The sequence below is a fragment of the Macrosteles quadrilineatus genome, unplaced genomic scaffold (genome assembly GCF_028750875.1).
Source record: "Macrosteles quadrilineatus isolate MER2022 unplaced genomic scaffold, UCM_ALF_1.0 Scaffold_9__3_contigs__length_116548681, whole genome shotgun sequence".
In the NCBI taxonomy this organism is placed as follows: Eukaryota; Metazoa; Arthropoda; class Insecta; order Hemiptera; family Cicadellidae; genus Macrosteles; species Macrosteles quadrilineatus.
Genome location: NW_026542602.1, coordinates 100,102,259 through 100,125,981, shown reverse-complemented (window position 1 = coordinate 100,125,981; position 23,723 = coordinate 100,102,259). Strand labels below are relative to the sequence as shown.

General features: G+C 31.6%; 1 protein-coding gene across 1 annotated transcript in view; it reads right to left on the bottom strand.

Moving 5' to 3' along the window:
- LOC129002884 (E3 ubiquitin-protein ligase RNF144A-like) overlaps nucleotides 1-23,723 on the bottom strand; it is a 137,667-nt gene that overhangs the window by 90,206 nt on the left and 23,738 nt on the right. The window contains exon 2 of the mRNA XM_054430995.1: nucleotides 10,353-10,420. The gene's annotated coding sequence lies outside the window, so the exon portion shown is untranslated. The remainder of the gene's footprint in view (nucleotides 1-10,352; nucleotides 10,421-23,723) is intronic.

Below are 23,723 nucleotides of genomic sequence, written 5' to 3'. Positions count from 1 at the left end.
AAATATGTAATACATTTTTTATACAGTAAAAAGTCCCTTGCTAGTTTTACGACACGTATTAGACACTTTCTTTCCACGGCCTATTTGGATCTGTTTAACTAATAATTAATTCGTATTCGTTCAACTATTTAACGAAATCGCGCTTAGCTCATAAACTATGTCATAATGTTCATAAACTACCGTCAAACCCGTCTGGGTAGTTCTGATAACGTAGCGTATATCTACTGAGTATTGTATGGTAAATTGAAATTAGTTAATATTTTATTGCTCATCTCCTAGAGGTAGGTGACCTTTTATATAAAGGAACCCTCCTACTTCTCTAACGTTTCTGAACCATGGAAAAATCAACTTCTAGTTGATATAATTTGAAATATATTCATGGAACCGTCATAAGTTTTAATAAATATAAAATTGAATTTTTTTCTTAGGTTAAAAGGGTTAAACATCACTTAAATAAAGCAATATTTGTTTCAGTCACAAGGATTAGGGTTAATAAGCAGTGTATTTCATGAGCATAGACATAAATAAGACAGAATAGATATTACAATGTTCTGTTTGTAGGTAGGCGAGTTTCACTATTTTAGAACCAAACGCTGCTATATATCAATATTTATCAACTGTTGAACACTGTGTTTTTATATTTCCTGCACACCAACGTGGCTTCTGCTTCGCCATTCTACAAGACGTCACCACGTGCGATGCTAGAATGTCAATCAGATGACATCCACATGCAACTGCGTTTGTGTGCAAAAACATGTTTTGCAGTACGCAAAGATTGAGAAATGTAGGTGTTGACGAAGTTTCAACTAGGAAACATCAAACTTTACTGTAAAACGAAGTTTGACTATCAACGATAGCAATCGATGGTAAACAAAACTGTAATGGGTTAGGTGTAATTATTGGAGGTTAAAATAAGAAATAGTATATTTCATCATTAGGGCCTAAAGTGACTCTTTTTGACCCGAGGTCAAGTTTTACGATGGAGGCGAAGCCGAGGTCGGAAAATAAGTGAGGGTTAAAAAGTCACTTTTTGCCCGTGTGGTGAACTACATTTTTCGTCATATTGCATCATTAATTCAGTTAATTAACACAAATAAAGCCAGAAACGAAATAACTTTTATGTACGGATAACCTCTCAAAACAACTTCCAGCTTGTTTTCAATTCTGCTAATGCAAATAAGCAGCTGTTTGAGTAGTGATTCAATTATTTCGTCTATTACGATTGTGTTACAGTACATTATGTCGAGCAATTGATAACAATAGGCTACAACCTTACCTAGTAAATCAATAGAAAAATAATTTCGATTGATCTGATTGCCACAATAGAAATTTACAACGATTTACGACAGCTGATTTTTACTCTTTATAGAGTAAAAATGATTTTTACTCTCTAGAGACTAAAAATGATTTTTACTCCCTAGAGAGTAAAAATGCTACTTTAGACACGCAACTCATGCATTAAAAACGGCTGTTTTGCTGCAGTATGACGAAAAGACTGTTGTTCGGTATTTTGGGTCGGTAGAAGAGACTCAACGTATGGCGCATGTATAGTTAATAATTGTTGTATGACTAATTTTCTTACAGTTGGTCTGCATAACACATGTTAAGTAGAGCTTCAATTACTTACCCAACTTCGATAAATGTATGCGAGATGTAGCTTTTACAATACATATCATTTACGATATTTATGCCGATTAATAGATAGTTTTAATCTTTTTACAGTGAATTAACAGTGATTGTGCAACAGTATTCAGGTTTTAACCATTCATCATTCTTGCTGCTGTGAAGCCATTCGATGTTTGTTCGTCAATATAAGCGCCAACATTTTAATCCACGACAATGATCGAATCTTTAGAAATATATGTTTAATGTGTCTGAAATGTATATGACAATAGAATATGCTCAAGTATTTAAATAGTTTCTTATTGGTATATCGTTTGTATATTTTGCATGCTTTCTATTGTTTGTACTTAAAAGTGTTTGCATTATTTATCTGTTTAAATTGCGATTTGATTTTTTTTTTGCTTTGAGAAGTAAATATATTTGTTGCACTTATTTTTATATTGAGAAATTTTAATTTTAATCTTTAGTTTCATAAGATCGAATTTATATCGGACCTCCTTCTTTCCACTTGCTGTCAAATACTACTTGGCAGAATACAAGCATGTAAGAGATCAAACGTTAGTAGCAACCATTGCTCGAGGGTTGGCAGTATTGTAATGCAGAATATTCATTTAGGCCGTATAGTCTTATAACTTCAACTTAACCCCAATTGATTATTTTCAAAAGTCCATCACAATATCACAGTACTCATCGCTAAATACACATTATAACCTCTCATAATTGTATTTATAACTAAAGATATTTCTTTAATGGCTGTTTAATCAGTTAAAAGAATGTAATATTAAACAATTACATTTGCTCCTGGGCTGAGCACTGGCGTGCAGGCTTGTATGCTCTGCCTCACGCAACCTGTCAGGGCTTTTAGCTATATTTGTCACTCCAAGTACTAATCTAGTTCAAACATTTGCCACATGCTTAACTTTATATTTATAAAATGTACAATTTCTTTTAAACTTGTAAAACCTATGTAAGGTGCTATATGTGACATAATGTTATTTTTATTTTCTCTTTGACGCAACACATATTTTTCTGGGGTTATACATCTCAAATGATGATCAAAATTAATTTATACGACACAAAAAGTATAGTGTACAGAGTTAGGTTTGAACAACTTAATTAATTAATGCACGATACACCTTTATCAATCCAATTGTTGTATACAAAGATGATCTTAGTCACTAACAAGACTACAAGATCGCGCCACTCGTCCTACACTCATCTCTATTCATACTTGGCTTAAAATACCTACTTTGTACGGTCGCTATTTCATTGAAAAGTATTAAAAGTATTAAAGTATGATTTAACAAAAAAAATTAAATACACGAATGTCAAGTATACTAATATTTCTGAAATGCGTTAGAATTTGTAAGCCTACGTTCGGTTTACAATAAATTGGTAACACTGAACACTCCACATGACTTTACATCATAATGTGAAATCCGATCTAGTGTTTTTGACCCATACAAATATATAATATTGCGTATATCAATACAAATATCACCAATTGAGATGGGGACGCCATTTTAGGGTGTAATTCCAACAGAAATACCATTGAAGAATGAAGAGAAGTGTCTTGTATAGCTTTGTTACTGTCTAAGACCAGTTATTTTCACTAAGCCAGTACCATTATTTATGAAGGGTATCTGGGTACAGTTCTAAACCACCAAAAAGCGACTAATTTTTCTAAGGGTCGAACCAACGACCTTTTCATTGCCAGGCTACTTAGCTATATTATGTGAGTGATACTCTTGTTATTTAATATTACAAAAATACCAAACTAGTTCCAGAGCATTATCTTGTAGTGGCTCACTCGGAGATTTACATGTAGCTATCATGCTGACAGAGAATGTTTTACAGGTCTCAATTCAGCCTGTAAGTGAAGGCGGGTAACAGCTTGCCAGGTGATTTAACAGACTACGACCCCGCCTTGTACAACCTGGCGTAGTTGTAACATTGCTGGGCCGAACTGCTAAACCTTTACCTAACGTTACCGGGGGAAGTATTATCATTGACTATTGGAAAGTATTATGTATTCAAGTGTTTGTGGGAAGGGAATCACCACATACTGCAATATTAAATGATAACACAAAACAATTTCATACTTAACTACAACATGAACATAAAAAATGGACGTTACCATTAAAAAAATAATAACAACCGTTAACTTGTGAACTAGTAAAAAAATATATATAAACCAGATTAAAGGTTATACAAATTGGTTTGGTTTCCTTAAAACTATTCATGGAAGAATCGTTTAGCTAGCACAATCAATAAATAATTTAGGTTACCTGTAAAAGAACGATAAACACCAATTTGTCTCCCGGATTTCACTAAAGAATTAAATTGATAATATATTTGTTTTTTGCAAGGATTTTCTACATTAAATACTATAGTAGCACGGCATATTTATTTAGTCAAAGCCATCTAAGGTGTGTATCCATGAGCTTCAAAATATTATGGTAATTTAAATTAGTAGTTTTAATCAGTTTACTATATCAGAGTTTTAACGCCTGCAAAAACACTGTAAAGCAGGGGCATATTGGTGGTTGTATTACAGAACCAATTCAAATTGTTCTAAATAAATGTGAGATTCTAATTATTTAGATTTTTCTACTAGCATTTAGCTTTACGGTAGTAATCGAGACACAATCATTATATTTTGGAATTAGTCGTTTTACTTTACTTATATTTTTGTAGTTGTTCAACACGAACTTTAAATCTTAAAAGTGTTACCAATTTCACAACCAAGCTTAGAATATAGTTAACGTGTTCAAGATAATAATATGCTATTGTTAACATTTATTTGAAATAACTGTACCTCCCCGAATTCAATCGATCCATAATAATACCTATCATCACACCTCTAATAATAAGTAATAACTTACTAATAATCATTCATAGGGATAAAATATCATATAACTAATGTTTATAAAACGTGTGCTTGAATAACCATTACTACAACTAAGTGATGATAAATCGAAAGACAAACAACGGCTAAGACCCTGCTCCATCCACTACTAGCTGGATTAACTGGTAAACGATCGGGTAAAGCTCTTAACATTATACCCGCCCTAAATATTGGAAATTCAAATTTCACAGTTATAACCAAGCCTTTTAGAACATTATTGATTTTATATCTTTTCAAAGAACAATAAAGGTAAAAATGATTGCTAAAATGTTGAGTTTTTAAGTTTTTTTAAGTTTTTTTTTTTTTTGCAATGAATATCGTTAGATAATTTATTTATGATGATCGTCATAGGCTACAACGTATGCATTATTTTGGATCGCTACACAAATTGTAATTTTAAATGCTTAGCCTGAAAAAAAAAACTGCTACTGTAGTAATAATGATTTCTATTTCAATGAAATTTATAGAGCCAAATTACTCCCCAACATTATTGACAGTTGAACCATTGATGTTGAACGAGTGAGTTTTCCAATAGAGGTTAAACAAATTAAACCACTTCTTTTGACATATAAAGTTAGTACAATTATCACTTTGGATTAAAATGTCGTAATGTAAGTAAGATTATTCATTATCCGCAGCGAAAACGCATATTCTCAATGCATGCTTTGACGGGCAAAATACGCTATTTTACTTCCTTGGGCGAAAAATGATCACCTGAGTCAATATCAGCTAACATGTGATTGGCATTAAATAAATTCATCTACTGATTTTGCTAGAAAAATATTCCCGAATGAAATCATACTATTTCATCGTTATAAAAACGCATTTTTGTTTAGTGTCATTAGACATTTAATTACAATAACATCGATATGAACCCTGTATCGCCATTTGGGAGAATTTGAGAAATAATGTGAATTTACATTATTGTGTTAGCAGAGTAATTCGTGTTGCTTCTGGCAGCTTCATACAGCTTATCGTATAGAATAGCAAAACAAGACGGAAAAAAGTGGTTTGAGGAAATTCGTAAAGGCTGCCTAATTTTCATCTCTGATATATAAGGATGATATATTTATAAGGGGAAATTAATAACCTTATTAATACAACATTTGGTAAATCCCAACACTGTTATTTCCAGAAGACAACACTGCAGGTAAACAAATGGTAAATGTGGACATGTCCCTTACACACAACATATCACTGTAACACCTACACTACAACGTTACCACATTTGGCTGGCGAATCCCTGTTGACTCAAGCAGAGATACACTGTATTGTTGAGGTAAAATATGTAAAATATTGTAAAATCAGCTACACGATAATGTATAATCTTTTGGGACGTGTAACCGGAGTTGAAAAGATTGGTTAAATGTTTTCAATATTCATTGAGGATTCAGGATAGTCAAATGTGAAAATGTTGTGCTGCTATATGTGAATTATAAAGCCCCATACAAATTAAAATACTATGGTATTAAGTAACGATAAACTTTTCAAGATAATAAAATTATGCTATACAAGCATGACAGGTAACTTTGTGGCTCAAAAATATACGACTATATTTCTTAGCTAAATCTGAGTTTCTAAAAGACTTCGGTTTAGAGTTCAATTTAAAACGTGTATGATTTACTAAAACTATAATTGTTCAACTACAATATTACTATGTCACGATAACTAATGAAACGTTTATAAAACAGCAATATTTAATTCCAAACATTTTTCTATCACTATGAATCCCTTACATTTTCCAGCTACGATAGATGGAAAATGGCTAAATATAAGTAGAGCATGGCAAACGTATGCATAAAAACATCATATTAGTATTAATGGCCGCGATCAGCTCAGTAAAGTGATCTGGACAGACGTTACAGATGCATTCACAAATTGGAAGACATTTGGCTCGATGCCGAAGGAATTGCTGACCAAATGTTGGAACATATCAATGTTAACGTCATGTTGCATTCAACATGTAAAGTGACAACTCAATGTCTACTACCTACTACCATTCCTCAGTTACTCTCCTACAAATAATACACATGGCAGCTGTGGAGGTACAATAGTAACACCAAGACGTATTGTATTGTGGATGTATTGTGTATTGTATGTATTGTATGTACAGTGACAACTTATTACTTCAATGTCTACATCAGCCTCTTTTACAAAGATGTATGTGACAAATTTCAATTGAGAAATAATGAAATGTGCGAACAGTTTTTTCCTCCTCATAGTGAACACGCAGTTTATCCAATTACCAGCAGTATTGATCAATCGAACGAAATGTGGAATTTGTAATATATATAAACATTATAAACCCATGGATAAAAGGTATGTTCAAGATATTATCCTCTAGTGATTTGAAGTATTAAGTATATTTGAGTATACTTGATATAATCATGTAAGTCATCTTTAAAATCTTTGTCTACGATAGGCCTATAATATTCGACTGCGGCGTCAGTTAAAATAAGTTGCACCCAACCCACATTTGTATCCTTCATTTTTCAATAAAACGACGCAGTGATATCCCTGTTGTTGCAGGAGACTCGATTTAACTGGACTATATTAAATTACCTTCAAATCCCACCTACTGAGAGAATCATTTATGAGTCTGGGGCTCGTAGTTTCTCTGTATATTGTGTTACCTTTATTCAAATACAACTGAAATATAATACATGTATTGTGCTGGTAGAGACCTTTAATTAAGAGCAATTTAGAGCCTTCCTATTGTAGGAATACATGTAATGTCATTGTATTTTCACTGAATTTTAAGCAAATTTTGATTTCTTATGTTACTGAATTCTAAAGTCTTTTAAACATTCTGAATAAGGAGAGGTTTGATCTTAAATTTGCTTTCTAATTGTATTTTCTTTCCTGGCATGCATTCAAACATTATTTTTCGTCATACTACAGCAGCAACGATTTAGTACATGCGTTGCTGGCTAAGCAGCTCTTTTTATCCCCGGGGAGTAAAATGCTTTTTAGTCACTAACAAACACTATCATAAGAGACGAAATGTGTGAATAATTATTAAACAGCTTCTTATTTCCATTAAAAAGGTTCTACTTTTGACCCGAAACGCATGCATAATCGGCAGTTTGTGTTACAGTATGATGAAAAATATAGTTCATCACACGGGCAAAAAGTGTCACTTATTTTTCAACTTCGGCTTCGCCCTAGTGACGAAATATACTATTCTTTCATAAAAAAAAACATTCAAACGTTATTTTTAAATAATTTACCTATCTTAAATAGCATACCAGTTAAAAACATAGCTGAGCAGTAATAAGTCATTAATCAGTTACTATTTATTTCTAAACATTTTACTTATCTGAACTTGATAATCGATTATATCTGTAGTGCAACAATGCAAAGATACCATCAAATATGTCTTAAAACCTTTTAAATTCATTGAACTTCAAATAATGACAATAAGGTATTCACCAGACCCAGCACCTAACTAGAAAATAAAAACGGTAATTTTTCATAGGAGAGCTTTCTACCAATTCTCCATCAACCATGTCGTAGATTACACACATCTCATTTCACATATTTCACACCGCAATGGAGTAGAAATTCTGAAGATTATGCACCTAGTATAAACAAAACTATATGATTCCATCGACTGAAAACACTTGTGAAAAAGAGGTCAACGGGGGAATTGAATACAGGAAAGCCTTGTTCAGGGTGATTTAGACGACGGGTTAGCCACGCCCAGCGTAAATCACCCACACAATACACCAACTCATCCCTCCCGGTTAGGGATGAAAAGTAACAGGATTAGCGGATAAGATAAATCCATGCGACCTCAGCCGTTGTACGGTTTGCGTTTATAATTTTACCTTCCAGATATTTTCACTTGAGCGGACATTTATGTCGTGAAAAAAAAAAACAATATATATTACACAAAATTGTCTGGGTATTCTACTGGTTGTACAGCTCGCTTCAAATTTGAAGTTTTTGTTTGATCAAAAGGTAAACAACAAACTCAGCAGGTGTCAACCCGCCTCTACTGTAACACGTATCGACTATGTTGGGCTTCCACCAAAGGTGATACCTCATAATAGAAAAGGTTATGAAAATATATTATACAGTATTTGACTTTGATACAACATGGGGACAGTCAAGAATATTTTTTAGCAAACGTTAGTACATTAAATGGCATTATATATTCAATCTAATTGTTCAAGTAGATTTAAGGAAATACTTTAGTTGTAACAATTTTATAAATACTAAAACAGATTGCTAAATAAATAGAAAAACAAACAAAATAACTTGAGAATTGGGCTTTATGCAAAATGCTTAAACGAAAGCTTGAGCACATGTGGTTAACTAGGTTTAAAATGACTTATGAAAATTACATAGATACTATTTCAGAGTTCATAGGATTTATCAATTTTTTTTTCAAATAACTAGTTAAGTTACCTCAAAATTAATTTCACTTAGCAATTTTTGAAAACAGGTATACCCACACAGAATCGAAAGCAAAACAAGTTTGTATATACATACAGTTCACGTTGACTATTTGAAAGTGAACTGTTGACTTGATCACAAAACATACACCCAGAATTAACAACTAGATTAATATAATGAAATGTTAATAGTTGGCGGAAAGAAATAGCATAGCAGCCCATAAGTTCTCATTAAAAACTACATAAACCGATTTGAAAAATAATTACGAAAAAGAACCAAAACGTCGATGGCATACAATTTTACATGACAACTATATTGAAAACTACGCACAAAATCTATATCTACATATTTTTAGAAAAATTTGTTAAAATATAATTTTCCCTAACCGAATTTCGGTCACGATCGACACCCCAATAAGGTGACAGTCTGGTCGGGATCGGCGTAACGTCCCCAATTTGGAAAGGTTCCAACCCTCAGTCGATTTGCGCAGGAAACTGTGGCTATAAGACAAAGCTGAATGGAATCCATTATATTCCATTTCATTGCGAATTACTGAAATGATACTTGGCTTAATCTTTCCCTGCGACGTTAGGGTTTATATAAACTGTCTCAATAATAGGATCAACGTAATTATGTGTACTTTTATTGTTTGATTTGAAATGTTTATTTATTTTGAAAAGATAAAGTTGTCGGTAAAACTGACGTTTATTATAGGGTTTTGTAACGAGAAATATATTACGATGTTAGATGCATAAAAATAATATTAATGTAGTTTGAGTTTTAGTATTTTACCGCTGTTTACGTAAGCCAGTGTTTTGAAACCATTACTTTCGTGGTTCCGACCACGCTATGACTTAAGATCATAAATCCATAGGAAAAGGTTGAGTTTTAAAACTACTTACTCAAATGCTTACACCACAGCAAACGCATTAGAACAATTAAATAGTATTTTGTCTAATACTTCCCTTTCTAAGTTAACTAACTACTTTGATATTTCTCTTTCGCATCATAGTCAGAAAATCTACAAAAACTTACTAATATTAAGAATGTACACAAAAAAATCTATATAAAATAGATATTAGCATGATAAATCATTTATACTATATGTTAAGCTTTAATAATAGCTATTAAGTTTTAAAATCCAGAACAAAAGGTCCAAACAACTAATTTAATGGTACCGAACCCTCTCCCAAAACAACCCACCCGCAAACGAGTAAATCAAGCTGGTTTGTGAACTCAATCAAGTTTGTGTCCATGTTTGATCTAAATTTAATCAAAATTGGAACTATTTATAACAGTTGTTATTTTGCTTACTAAGGCCCACACAAACGGTGATCCTTGGTCTTGCAACGTCCCCCTTTATGTTTTCCTTAACACTACAGTACTGTATAAACAACAAGCAATCAATATTCCAACTCACCTGCATTTATGGACATGAAGTTGCCTTTAAGATACATTGTTCTCTCCGAACATTAATCCAATCACGATCTGAAACAAATTATTAAAATAATTATTTGTAAGTAATAACTTAACAGTTTTCACTGTTAATTATTGTTTGTTCTATTATTTTTCAAATATTACTGCAAGACATTTTTTCTGCAGTCTTAAGGATTATACCCACTTTAAAAGGCATTTATAAACGAGTGATCTTTCATAGAATGTATATTTAATTTGTTATGGATTGACAGGTTAAAGTTCCCATCATAATAAAACTAAATTCCGCTGAAACTTAAATAATAAAAGCCAAAATAAATTGTAAATGAAACGTGAGTTTCGGTCCAACTGTACTTATTTTTTGTTTAACCCGCATTAAGAAGATGCTGGCTGTGATTTTTGTGAAGATCGTTTTAAAGCAGTTTTCATTCGAACATCACTGGAGTTATTGGAGATGTGTAGGAATAACATTCTTACAAAATAATTGAAAAAAAGATTGAGATAGGTTATGTAAACCTTGTCATGTATTATTATAACTTATCATTCAAATCTATCACCCTAAATAGGTATTACTCCATATTTTTTGTTACAATAAAATTGTTCGCCGTCAAGTGGAACAGTGCCTATATTTCAAAGAAGGCAGGGCTTTGAACATGTACAATAAAAACAGTATGAAGGTACGTGATCAAATGTTTAAAAACTAATAGAATTGACTTGGGACACTACTGTACATATATCATCCATAAAAATCACTGAAACTGGTGGTAGGTAGAAAGGAACATATGTATTGAGCCTCAAAAAAGTCTCTTTTGGATTACATCCACTGGTATATAGTGAGTTTTATTTTCCAAGTTATTACAGTTGGGCTTGACCAAAATGTTGTAAAGGAAGTGCATGAAATATCATAAGGCTTTTTATCAATGGTTTTGTTATTCAATCACTTCTAACCTAAAACTAGCTACAATTATAATGGGGTAACAGTTACCTCACAGTGTATCGAAATGCCCCTTTTGCTCCACACTTGCAAACTTCCATCACGGTTAAGCAATAGGAAACGACGATGACTCAAAAGCAACTAGTTTCAGCGGTACAACGATAACAAGTACTGTTAGTTAATTTGTCAACTTTATCACTAGTGATTCAGATATTTAAGCAACTTAGCATTGTTTTCCGTTTTATCACTATGAGTAATTTAACGATCTAATCAACAATGGTTAGTTAATTCTACAATACGCCTTACAAAGATATGTTTGTTTCGATGTGATACCGTGTTGCATCATGTTCTGTGTTTGAGTTTCCAAGTATGATTAATAGGTTTTAACACAATCCGTCTTCCCCAAACTTTGAAGATACTAAAGCCGCAAGACGGTAGGTATCTTGATTACGTTAAAACACCCCAATAACATAACTATTAACAACTCCTTGCGTCGTGACGTTTTTAGAGAAATTATTTATTACACGTGCATCAAAATTGTAAAGATTACGTTTCTAGAAACATAATATCTATAAATGCAAAATACGTGTACACAACTAAATACTGTAACTACTTAATCACGCAATGCTTTTGAAACTTCGTCACGTGACTCAATAAGTCAAACTGAACAAGAAGTCTGGTTTCAACATGAAGAAAACTAAGTCAGCAACATAAATCCCAGTTTGAACATAAATTCTGCAAAGTCGGGGCCGAACTTTGGAAAGTAGGTTTAGCCTTCAGGCTACACAATGGTTCTAGTTTAGCACTAGAATAGTTCGCAAACAGGGCGGAAATTGAAGTCTATGAAATTAGAAAACTACATTTCGCTATTTCGCTTTTGCGTAAAGTAAAGTCTTTTGTGTGAACAGAACTTTACTTAAAATTTTAAAAGATTATAAAATACCAACACGGCAAAAATTCAATAGAGGTTCTATAGGTTCTATAGCTTCCCGTACTCTGGATTAGCATTTTGATAATGACCTTTAATAGATATCCGGACAACTTAAATAATAGTAAAATTTATAAACATATTACAATTATTCTATATTAACTTTTATATTATTGCAAACATTCACTAAATATATACAAAATATAATTGTTACTTATGAAAACTATTGCGATGATTGAACTCATGATAACTCTCGTATGGTTTCTTTCTGCAAAGATAATTTTTTTACATTGTAAATTACAGCTAGGTTTTATAAGACAGTTAAATGTAAAATAATATTTTTGGTGAAATACTTCTAAGACGTTAGGTACCTACATTCTTTTACATTCGAAATAGAAATCATCTGATTTTCTAGGTCAAATGAAATAATTAAATTAGTACAAAACAAACAAAAAATATTTTACATTAAAATGACTATTATTCGTAAATTCAATTACAACCATTTTTCACAAAGACAACCCTACTGTTTAGAACTCAACTTCAGAAAAGAGCTAAGATTAGCAATCGCAACAGTTGTTAGGAATCCAACCGGTTTTCTATATAAGCCATTTCCAGTTTCCGCACAGATCTGCAAGCCCAACAGGCGAGCTTCATTCCTCATATGAGAAAAGCTTTTCAGTTAACTTCCATTTTATCAACAAGGACTGGACTGAAAAAAATACATTAATACAATTTTTTTACCTGTGGCAATAATTAATAAAGGCCGTGATAATAAAATAAGATATAATTTCAAACCAATTTCCACCGGTGGGAGATTATGGAAGATTCTCAGTGTTAGCATAGATAAAAGGGCCTTTTATCCGGTGTTAGTACCAAAATTATTAAAACTACATAGGGGTATTGTGACTGTATAAGGATTGGTGTTTGGGTTTTTATTCTAAACTGTTGTTCTTTTTACGGCCAATTGTAACCAATCCACCATCTAAATATTTTTTCAATAACTCTTACTTTGCAAAATTTATCTTAAGTAACATTCCACTGAATTTTAGGAACTTCTTAGCCAAACTGAACATTTATCACTGTATACAAATTTCATATAATTATATGAAAATATTCTATTTATATGGCTTGGTTGTATATTTTTTAAACACAACTGCGCATTTTTTCAACTCAGTTGTATGGTTTTTCTTTAATTAAACTTTTATTCGTTTCTCCCTACCCAAATCATAGCAGATAGAAAATTTTAAATTCAAAGTATTTAGTTAAAGGTTATAAATTATATTTTGCAGCCAATAGGAAATGTCCAAGTACATTTTTGTACTACAGTATTAAGAAAAGTAATTAGTTCCTTTAAAAATCTGTTGTAAAATTCGAAGTTTTACGCCACTGTTATGTACATTAATTATTGTACATTTTTCACACTCAACCTATTCGCCAGATTTAATTTACTCAATACTTACAGACAGTAATAAAAAAAATTATAAATAATAAGTCAACGGCGCTGCGAAAGTTATAAAACAATATAACAAAAAATTTCAATATATTTTCAACCACATAAACTTATTTATGTTTTTCAATTGTTTATAATCGACTCTGTTTAGAGTTCATGAGGATCGAGTCACCGTTGTATAGTGAAGCCAGTGCTCTAATTATATTGGAGGGGTGTACAAGAGTGCTTCAGATAATGTAAGCCCCTCCCAACTACCTGGCCGCCCTACGATATCTTTTATTTCTTAATTACATCGTTACCTTAACCTGTTGTATAGTTTACAACGAACTGAACAAAAAAATTTAAAAATGTTAACATGTGTTTTTGTTCTATCATGGTTCATGGTGTTATCATGGTTCACATTTCCATTATGTTTACTTGACGAGTTGTTTCTGTTTGCAAACAGAATTATGACTTAACATACTTCCTCATTATTTATTTTTGCAATAAAAAAGTGCGTTTCAACCTCTTTTTGAAGAAAATGGAATGAAATAAAATACAAACCCTTCTCAGACAATCACTGAATTGGCAAAGATCACCAAACTACATATTCTAGTGTCCAATCTGCGATCGTTTGTGCAGTCGTTCCTTTCAAATTGGCGCAGTTTATTTTTTGTTTCCTTTCTAATTTCTTTTATGGTTGTTTGCATTAAACCAGTACAATTGAAACTCGACAAAATTGATTTTAAATGATACGTGACCATATCATGTGTTTGGGTAATTACGGAAAGTAAATGAAATAATCTTTTACCACTTAAACGGTAGATTAGTCACATGAAATAATGCAACAAAGGTTGAATAAGAATAGATTCAGATTATCTACTACAGCAATACTCTGACGAAATAGACATATTACCATAGGTGGTTTTCAATGTATTTTCCCAGCTCCGATTCCTGGAACTACTACAATTTAGATACTTTATTTAGTTTACATAATCGTAGCTAAAAAAACTCTTGACGGTAAGAAAGAACTAAAGAAGGCACTGTCCTCAAATTGCACTCTTTCATCAACATTTCGGTAAAAAACTGTTATTTGAGTTATCATCTCAAAGAATTTGGTGATTAACCTGACAACATATAATTCGTGGAAATCTCTAATGTATTTCTGTTTAACGTATGGTATAAATATGTATAACTTAAACTAGTTTGTTAAAGAGGTATCACATTCTCTAAGCAGATTTACTCCAGCACTTGGCGGGTTTCGTTCATACAACCTTTCAAGTGATACTTTTGAAGACGTGTGTGAATGTAACAAGTATATGTTACAAAACAAACTATCTTGGTTACACACTACAGATGTAAAATTAGAAAGTAAGCAGAATTTATGTTTGAGATTTTAGAGCTATTAACCCTAATAAATATAAAAGCTACTTTTAAAGGGTCAAAGAAAGCTCTTTATACAAAAATCCCCACAAATGGTGTATAATTGCATTCTAAATTCAGCGTTATGTGGGTTTTATGTTTGCAAACAATTAGAAAACAGGATGCGGGTGTTGCATAATCACATTGCAACAACGGCAACTTATCAACAACATTTAATAGGATTTATATTTCGATTAAGAGTTCATAATTCAACATTTCAGTTTGGCCGTTAAAAATCCGAGCGTAGTTTAAAATGAAATTACTAAATATTATTGAAGAATATTGTAAGATACCACATTCGCAAATGAGAAATATTTTTTTCCATAACTCTACAGGAATGCGAAAATTGTAGATATTATACAACTAAAAACCGCAATTTTAAACAATTCTTAACCTAATGTAATATTTAACTCCGAAATTACACCAAAGGTAAATATAACGAAGTAAAGTATTGCAACCAACACATTAACGTTTTATTAAAGTCGTGTTGGAGATTAAGGGAAAGCTTACTCTTCGTTTCTAAGATTAATGGATACAGGAGAAATTTATAAAGCCAGATGCTCATCTCGAAAATCGTTTGCTGACTCTACGTAAACATCAACCACATTCTTATTACAAAGAATAATAATTATTAAGGGTTAAATTATATTCCAAGAAATTTCGTTAACACAATTTCGCGGTGCCGTCTGTTGTATCAGCTATACTTGAGTAGGTAAATAAGATTATTTGTCATTTTTTTAAACGTAAAAGAAAACATCCGGTTTGAAAAAAAATCTTACAAACATCGCAACATCTGCTCTGACGCTCTGAATCTTTTGGACAATACTATTTTAGCTAATTATAATGTTCGAGCTTAATAACATTACGGTCTCTACGTATCGACCAAAATACATTTTTCAAATGTACAAACTAACTTTTAGATCTAAATGAATATTCATCAAATATTAGAATATTACGTGTCAAGTAATCATTTACATTTTAGGATAATTGAAATTTACATGAAAATGGAAAACGAAATGAGATGTTAACAAATACATCAAACAAACCCTAACTTTTTTTAAATAAATACAATCTATCTATACTTATAAAAGTCAAATACCATTCACTGACTCACTTATCACTGTCTCTAAAAAACTACTAGCTGTAAGAACTCAAGAATTGGCATGGAGGTTCCAATCAACCTCTAGGTGTGCAATAAGAAGCGTTATCATGAAATTCCATCAGGGCTCTGCCCCAGTATCTTTTAAAGTTCCCATGTGTTTCTCATTCCGACCTAAAGATAAAAGGTTTGTTTACATTTGAACACATGAATATTTTTTAATCTGCACTATTAATTAAGGGAAGAGTTGGTATATTTTATTAGGTGAAATAATAACATTTACATTATTTTTGTGGATTAAAAAAGTATTTTACTACATAATGTCAATGTCAAAGGAACAATTATTGGCTAATGAGTTAATCCTTTTATTTGAAGGGCTGGCACCTGCATTCTCCTATCACTTAATAACCATAATTATTTTGTTGGCTTATCAGATTAAAACATTTAACTTTTAAATTGAAATTTTTGAGAGCGAAGCCACAACGGGTTTGCTGGTTCAAACATATTTGTTATACAATACAACATACTGTATTACCTTTTTCTGTGCCTTACGTTAATATGTTTTATGCTACAGAGTGCCTACAGAATTATATGGAGGCTATTATACCACACCTATCTTAAAACGAATGTTATAATTAACAGCCTATGTTTCTTCATAAGAAATTAATAACGTGACCTAAATAACGGATACATTCCAATAACTACAATCATAAAGAGGTTCTGAGATTTATATACACACCATTAGATGAAAATTAAATGCCTTGTAGTAATTTGTATTTTGAATTATCACAATATGATTTAACCGTTATTAGTGGAAACTATCTTTGTATAATCATCCCTTAAGATGGCAATTACTTTAGCATTGAGTGAAATTTTAAATATTAATAGCTGTTAATACATTCAAGTTAAATTGAAAACCAACATATTCCATTTATATTTGATCTGCTTGGGACGTTACCACGTCAGGAATGGAATGTAACGTAACGTCATAAGAGTTTATAATGCACACCCTGTGTATAATAGCCGCATTTGGCAGCTTGGAATGGCAGCAACATTCCTCCAACAAGCGTTATACCGTTATGTGCTGGATATGTTGCTGCAATGAAATATGATTATGGATAGGGCCTAGTAGCAAAACTATCAGAATTAACATTTTGTACGAAATAGCTAAGAACAATGAAACCGCTAATTTTTAAAATCTATTTCCATAAGAAATTTTTAAGCAATGTTACCCAAAAATTAAGCCATCCATAATCAAACAGGATTATAATACGGTATTCTATCTTGTAAAAGATCGAAAAGTGGGTATGTTTATTCATTTATGTTTTTTTTTAGATTTTCAACTCTACGATATTTTTTACATTTTTAAATGATTATGTTTAACCTAAAATACATATTTGTAAATGTATGAACTATGGTAAGTGTATTTATACAGTGTTAACAACCAATTATGTATGTCAATGACGATTCCAGGTGAAAATACAGGGTATTTGGTACTCAGTGTGACAAAAATGTTTAGTGCAAGTACAAAGTAAATGAAATGTGATGGTGCATAAAAGAGTTTCCAAGTATATAAATTGGCTTCCCAAAAAATTATTTTAAGTTTTTCAAAAATGACCATGTTTTAAACTTAATACAACAATTTCTCAATATCCTGTAAATGGATTGGAGTAGATAATGTCATTTTCGTGTTCTACATTAAATTTGGAATAAAAATAATATAAAATAACGGAGTATCAGTAGTAAAAACTCCATTGTAAATAGATTTAAAGATAAAAATGAAGGTTTGATAAAAATTTAAAAAAACATCGGTCAATTGCATTTATTTACACCCTGTATACAAGAAAGTGTCGGAATATGGTAAAAACTGCGCGTTTTTATAAGCTTTCCAACCATATGCTACAGTATTGAGCTTTAGGTCTCCTTATGCACATTTAGTGGTTTGAAGACTACAAAACATGGTGTTTTTAACATTTAAAACATAGAAAGTCTGCATGTATTAAGCAAAACTTGTATTTTTGTTTCAGTTTGAACAGTAAAACCAGTAATAAAGTTCCATGTTTGTTAAAATTAAAACCACTAAAACACACAAAAGCATATCTAAACCAGTGTAGCATATAGTTGGATAGCTTATAAAATGACGCAGTTTTTTAAATATTCGGCCGCCTTCTTGTATACAGGGTGTAGAAAAATGCAATAGACTAATGTTTTTTAAATGTTTTCAAACACCTAAACTTTTATCTTTGAATAGATTTATAATGGAGATTTTACTACTGATACTCTATCATTTTCTATTATTATTATTCAAAATTTAATGTAGAACACGAAAATGTCATTATCTACTTAAATACATTTACAGGTATTTGAGAAAATGCTGTAATAGGTTTAAAACATGGTTAATTTTGAAAAAACGTAATATAATTCTTTGGGAAGCTAAGTAGTATAGTTTGTCGCTGCCGTTTTTTGAGGGTCGGGGTTTTGGGCCAACTCCCCCCCCCCTCCCCCCCTCGCCACTCCCCTCTGCCCCATGCACAAGTGTGAGGATTTCCAAGTATAAAAACATGTTTATACTTGGAAATCCTCACACTATCACCTACCTTATATCTTGGTTTTTTAACTTGCACTACTTTAGAAGTCCTTTCATGCAACCTCTCATGCACATATTTACTGTTCTTAATATTTACTTGGTTAGGCTTCATTCCTATAGATCTATGCACTTTATTATTATATTTTCGAATTAACTTTGGAAGTAAATCCAACCATTTATAACTTCCCTGAGCACTAAATTCCCTATATAACCAATTCTTTAAAGTTCTCTGAAACCTCTCCACAATTGCAGCCTTAGTTGTAGAAAAAGTGTGATAGTGATTAATATTTAAGTTTTTCATTAGTTTGCTAAAATATTGATTAAAAAATTCTTTTCCATTGTCAGATTGAATGTTTTTAACCCCCTTTGGTAGAATGGTTTTAATGGCTTCTGTAACCACTAACCCTGTCTTATTCTTTAGTGGAGCAGCATAAGCTTTTTTAGAAAATGTATCTATTAAAGTTAAAATATATTTATTGCCAGAATTTTCTCTAGCATAGTTTTGCATATCAATTAAATCTATTTGTATGGTTTCGTTTATACCTAATACTTTAAAAGACCTTCTAATGAAATTCATTCTTGCAGGCTTATGAAGTTCGTATGCAATTTCATTCATTTTTTATAACATCATCCTTTCCTGTAACTCTAAATATATCACCATTAGCCCCAATCAATAGATTATCTTCCATTCTTTTAAATACATAGTTTTCTGGTATATATGGTCTATTATCTATATACTTAAATCCGCTCAAAGATGTGGGGTCAGCAACTAATAAATCAGGATTGTATTCCATCAAATTAAAATTTTTCTCTCCATATACAAATTTCGATCCATCATAACGCATAGCTTGTGACATTAGACAAATATCATCCAAATGTTTCCCCTCTGGTAGATTTCTTATAAATTGATTTTTGGCATCCCAACAATATAGTTTTTTATTATAAGTTATAGTCTGTTCTTTTGTAACACAGTCAGTGTCATCAATGGCAGGTTTAACACGTACTAACCTTTTATTATTAAAATTCCAATAGCCTGCTTCCATTTTTGGAACTTGTGAAACATTCACAGCATCTTTACTATCTGTACCTTCCATCAAATTGCTAAGTTTCTGTTTCTTGGCATTCCAAATACTATTCTCTGATTCTAAAAATTCATAATTATTATCGTCTTGTACAAATTTACCATCTTCTTTTCGTATTAAAGTCTGTTGTAAAGTGGGCACATCATTTAAACTTTCACCCTTTTCCACATTAGTAATTTTCCTTTTCTTAGCATTCCAAACACCATTCTCTGATTCTAAAAATTCATAATTTTTATTGTCTTGTACAAATGTACCACCATCTGTTCGTATTAAAGTCTGTTGTAAAGTGGGCACATCATCTAAACTTTCACCCTTTTCCACATTAGTAATTTTCTGTTTTTTAGCATTCCAATTTTTATTCTTAGATTCTAAAAACTCATATTTAGTTTTACCTTGAAAAAAGACATCACCTTTTCTAGTTAATGTCTGCCCCAAAGTCGACACATCATCTACAAATTCCCCGTCTTTAACATTACCAATTTTACGGTTTAAACCATTCCAACTATCGTCTTGTAAATTTAAAGTAGGTTCACTACTAGCCCTGGGTTCTGCAGGCTTGTTATATGGATTATATAAACGATCAAATTTATCTATAAACATATTTTTATTTAATAAATAATTCCACTTTCTCTCAATTCCTCAATAATGGAATCTATTTCATTATCCACTCCTGAGTTACCGGCTTGGCGACTTAGCCAAAGGAGTCTTAACCTATCTACAAGCTCATTAGGATCATCCCAATAAATATAGTCTATTTTATTACCAGTCACTTGTCTCAAACCTTCACCAACAGATCTAAATAGAGGTTTGATTATATTAAGATATTTAGTATGTCTATTACTTGAAATTGGTGCACCATCTTTGTAACTCTTTAAATGTCCATTTGTAGCTTCCAAAATTTCTTTATAATTTTGCAAATCAGCCGGAGTATAGTTCTCAGGTTCTTTTAACGTTAACAATTCCCATAAACCTTTTGTCCCCTTGTAGGTTTTATTTGCAACTGTAACATCATCATTGGCAATATCAACTTCCTTATTTCCAATAAAAAATTTATTTGCTTCTCGTCTAATACCATATGTAGTGTCTGTCATACTACTTTTACTGAGGTAATTTCCTAAATAGTCTGATGCTAAAAGACCAAAATCTAATTTCTGTGGGGTAGATGGCTGTAATGGTTGTAATGGTTGTAATCTTGGTATCATTGATATTCTAGATGGATTCATTGGGAGTATCTCCATTCGAGGCCTCTCTGATGCGATTTTTTTTAATTCTTGTAATGGCTCTAGTAAAGGTTGGAATGTTTGGAACCTCTCTTCAGCCTCTAGAAACTTGCCACGTTTTAAAGCTCTATATTTCTCTCTTATTTGATTTGCAGAGTCAACCAATTCTTGTTGAATGTTTTTCATCTTTTATTTACATTTTATTTATCTCATTTGACAAAGGATTGTACTCAAACACTTTATCATGTATTATCAAACAATATTCAGATGTATTTGCTGGTACATTTTCTGCAGTTTCAATCTCTAATTTAATATCAACAATTCCTTCCTTCACTGTTTCGTTCTGTCTAGAACAATCTATTACAATTAGTGGATATTTCTTCATAAACTCAACTCTACTAATCATAGGATCTGGGATAGTATTATAGTAAGTCTCTCTAAACCTCATAAACATCTCATAAGCTTTAGAGACATCTCCATTTTCAAAGTCGAGATTCAAATCACTATAAGGATAATATTCAGAGTTTAGAAATACTTTGAGATTTTTTAATTTACAGTGATCAAATTCATCAGTTCTTTTTCGTGCACTATTATCCCTAGCTGTTTGAAAACCAAATATAATATACCTAGGCTTCTCCAAACTTGAAGACGTCTTTACTGACCATGTATGTCTTGTAGTATTGGGATATGATGGAAGTTCATGCAGCTCTAAACTTCTAAATGCAATTTGCAAGTTTTTATTTTGCAATAACATCTTTTGTAATTGTAACTTCTCCCCATCTGATGGTATCACATGTGGCATAACCCATTGAATTGAGTTAAGTGTAATTTTAGGAATCAAATCAGCAGTGCCACTGGCTGGAGCACTAGCGGTTGTTAATATACAATTCAAATCATTTTTGGATCTTTTCAACACCAATTCTTGTTTGACATTTACTAATACCTTATTAAAATCCTCAAATACACCCATTAACAACTCTAATGGTAAACATGTACTAAACTTGCCACCTTTATGAAACTCTTTTAAATTCGTGTCAGAATCAAATGCTACATTTGACAATTTAGTAGTTTTATTGTAAGAGCTCAATATTTTCATAAGACTAGAAATTCCTGGGTTTCTTACAATGTCTATTTCTTTACCTGCGACTTCGTATCTAATTTCATCAAATAAGAACGCAAATGCATTATTTATAAAATGACCTTTATCATGATTTTCAATTTCTCCCTTAATATACAGATAACTCCTACATGGGAGAGTTAGCAAATCTTGATTATTAATACATATTCGAATTTCATCAGAATTATTTATTGCTAAAGTGTTGTGGGGAACATAGGAGTGATTTGTAATTTTAACCACACTATCGTCGAATTGGGATTTCCCTGTAACGTCTAGAAAATCTTCCATTTTTATTAATAGAAAATTTTAACTTTAGTCCTATTGACTTTAGGAACCTAGCATTTTGCACACTTATAGATAAATTCTTATAAATTCTCATATCTTTTTTATATGACAAGTAATTGTAGTTTCTTCTCCATTAAAGTCAATTGCCTTGTCGTGCTGATCGGCAAATGTAATACTGACAACATCTAAACTTCTCTTATTTACAGGAAAATATATAATATTTCTTGGAACTTCAATAATTTTGTAGCCAGGAGGAGCTTCTGGATAAAAGCTATGTATGGTGTGTGATTTGTTGCCATTTAAATAGGACCCGTTTGCAATATTACATTTTACTCTAATCACATTTACATTATTAATGTTTATTTTATTTGTAGATTCAAACTGAACACCAGGAGTAGAAACACCTTTAAATCCCAATAAAACAGACCCTAAACACGGTTTTGTAAAATCAAACACATGGCTAGAAAGTAGTGTCGCTTTCATAGTTTTATTATTAGCTGTAAGGAAAAAGTCTGGGATTTGCTTTTGAATTTCCTTTGCAAGCTCAACCACCTCATATGTTCCTTCAGAAATGTCTATTGTAACTGGAGCATTGTGGTCATAATAGAAAACATCATCACCTTCTCTAATGGTTAATTTGTTGCCTTTAAGTTGATTTAATTTTGGAATAAGCCCTTTGAATAAAAGTTTGGATTTAGTATTAATTAATGCTTCTCCATTTTTATCTATTATAGATTTTCAAAGTTATAATTCTATATTTAAAGTATTTAGAGGTTTTTTAACATTAAATATAGAATTATAACTTTGAAAATCTACTAATCCAATTACATAATCATCATTTAGTTCAATAGGAGGAAAGAACACTGACTTTAGCTCTGGCTCTGTACCCGAAAATGTTATGGTAAATGAATCCATTTTTATAAAGAAATATTTTTTATGAATGATAAACATAAAATTCCACAAATAGAACTATTTAAATCTTGTATTTGATCGGTTGTATAGAAGATTTTATATCCCTCAAAATATTTAATTACTTCTTTTGGAGGTTGGATTCCAAATGGGTCGAAATAAATTACAATATCTTTATTTTTACGATATGCTGTCCAATGTGTGCCAGATGAGCTGTCTAAATTAACTATTCCGCACTCTTTTACTCTTGGTGTTAGATTTTTTAGCTCGCTTTTAAGGTACACCCCTCTGAAGTAAGGCACGTCTTTTGCGGCCTCTAACAGCTGGTAGTTGTCCATCTTTTTT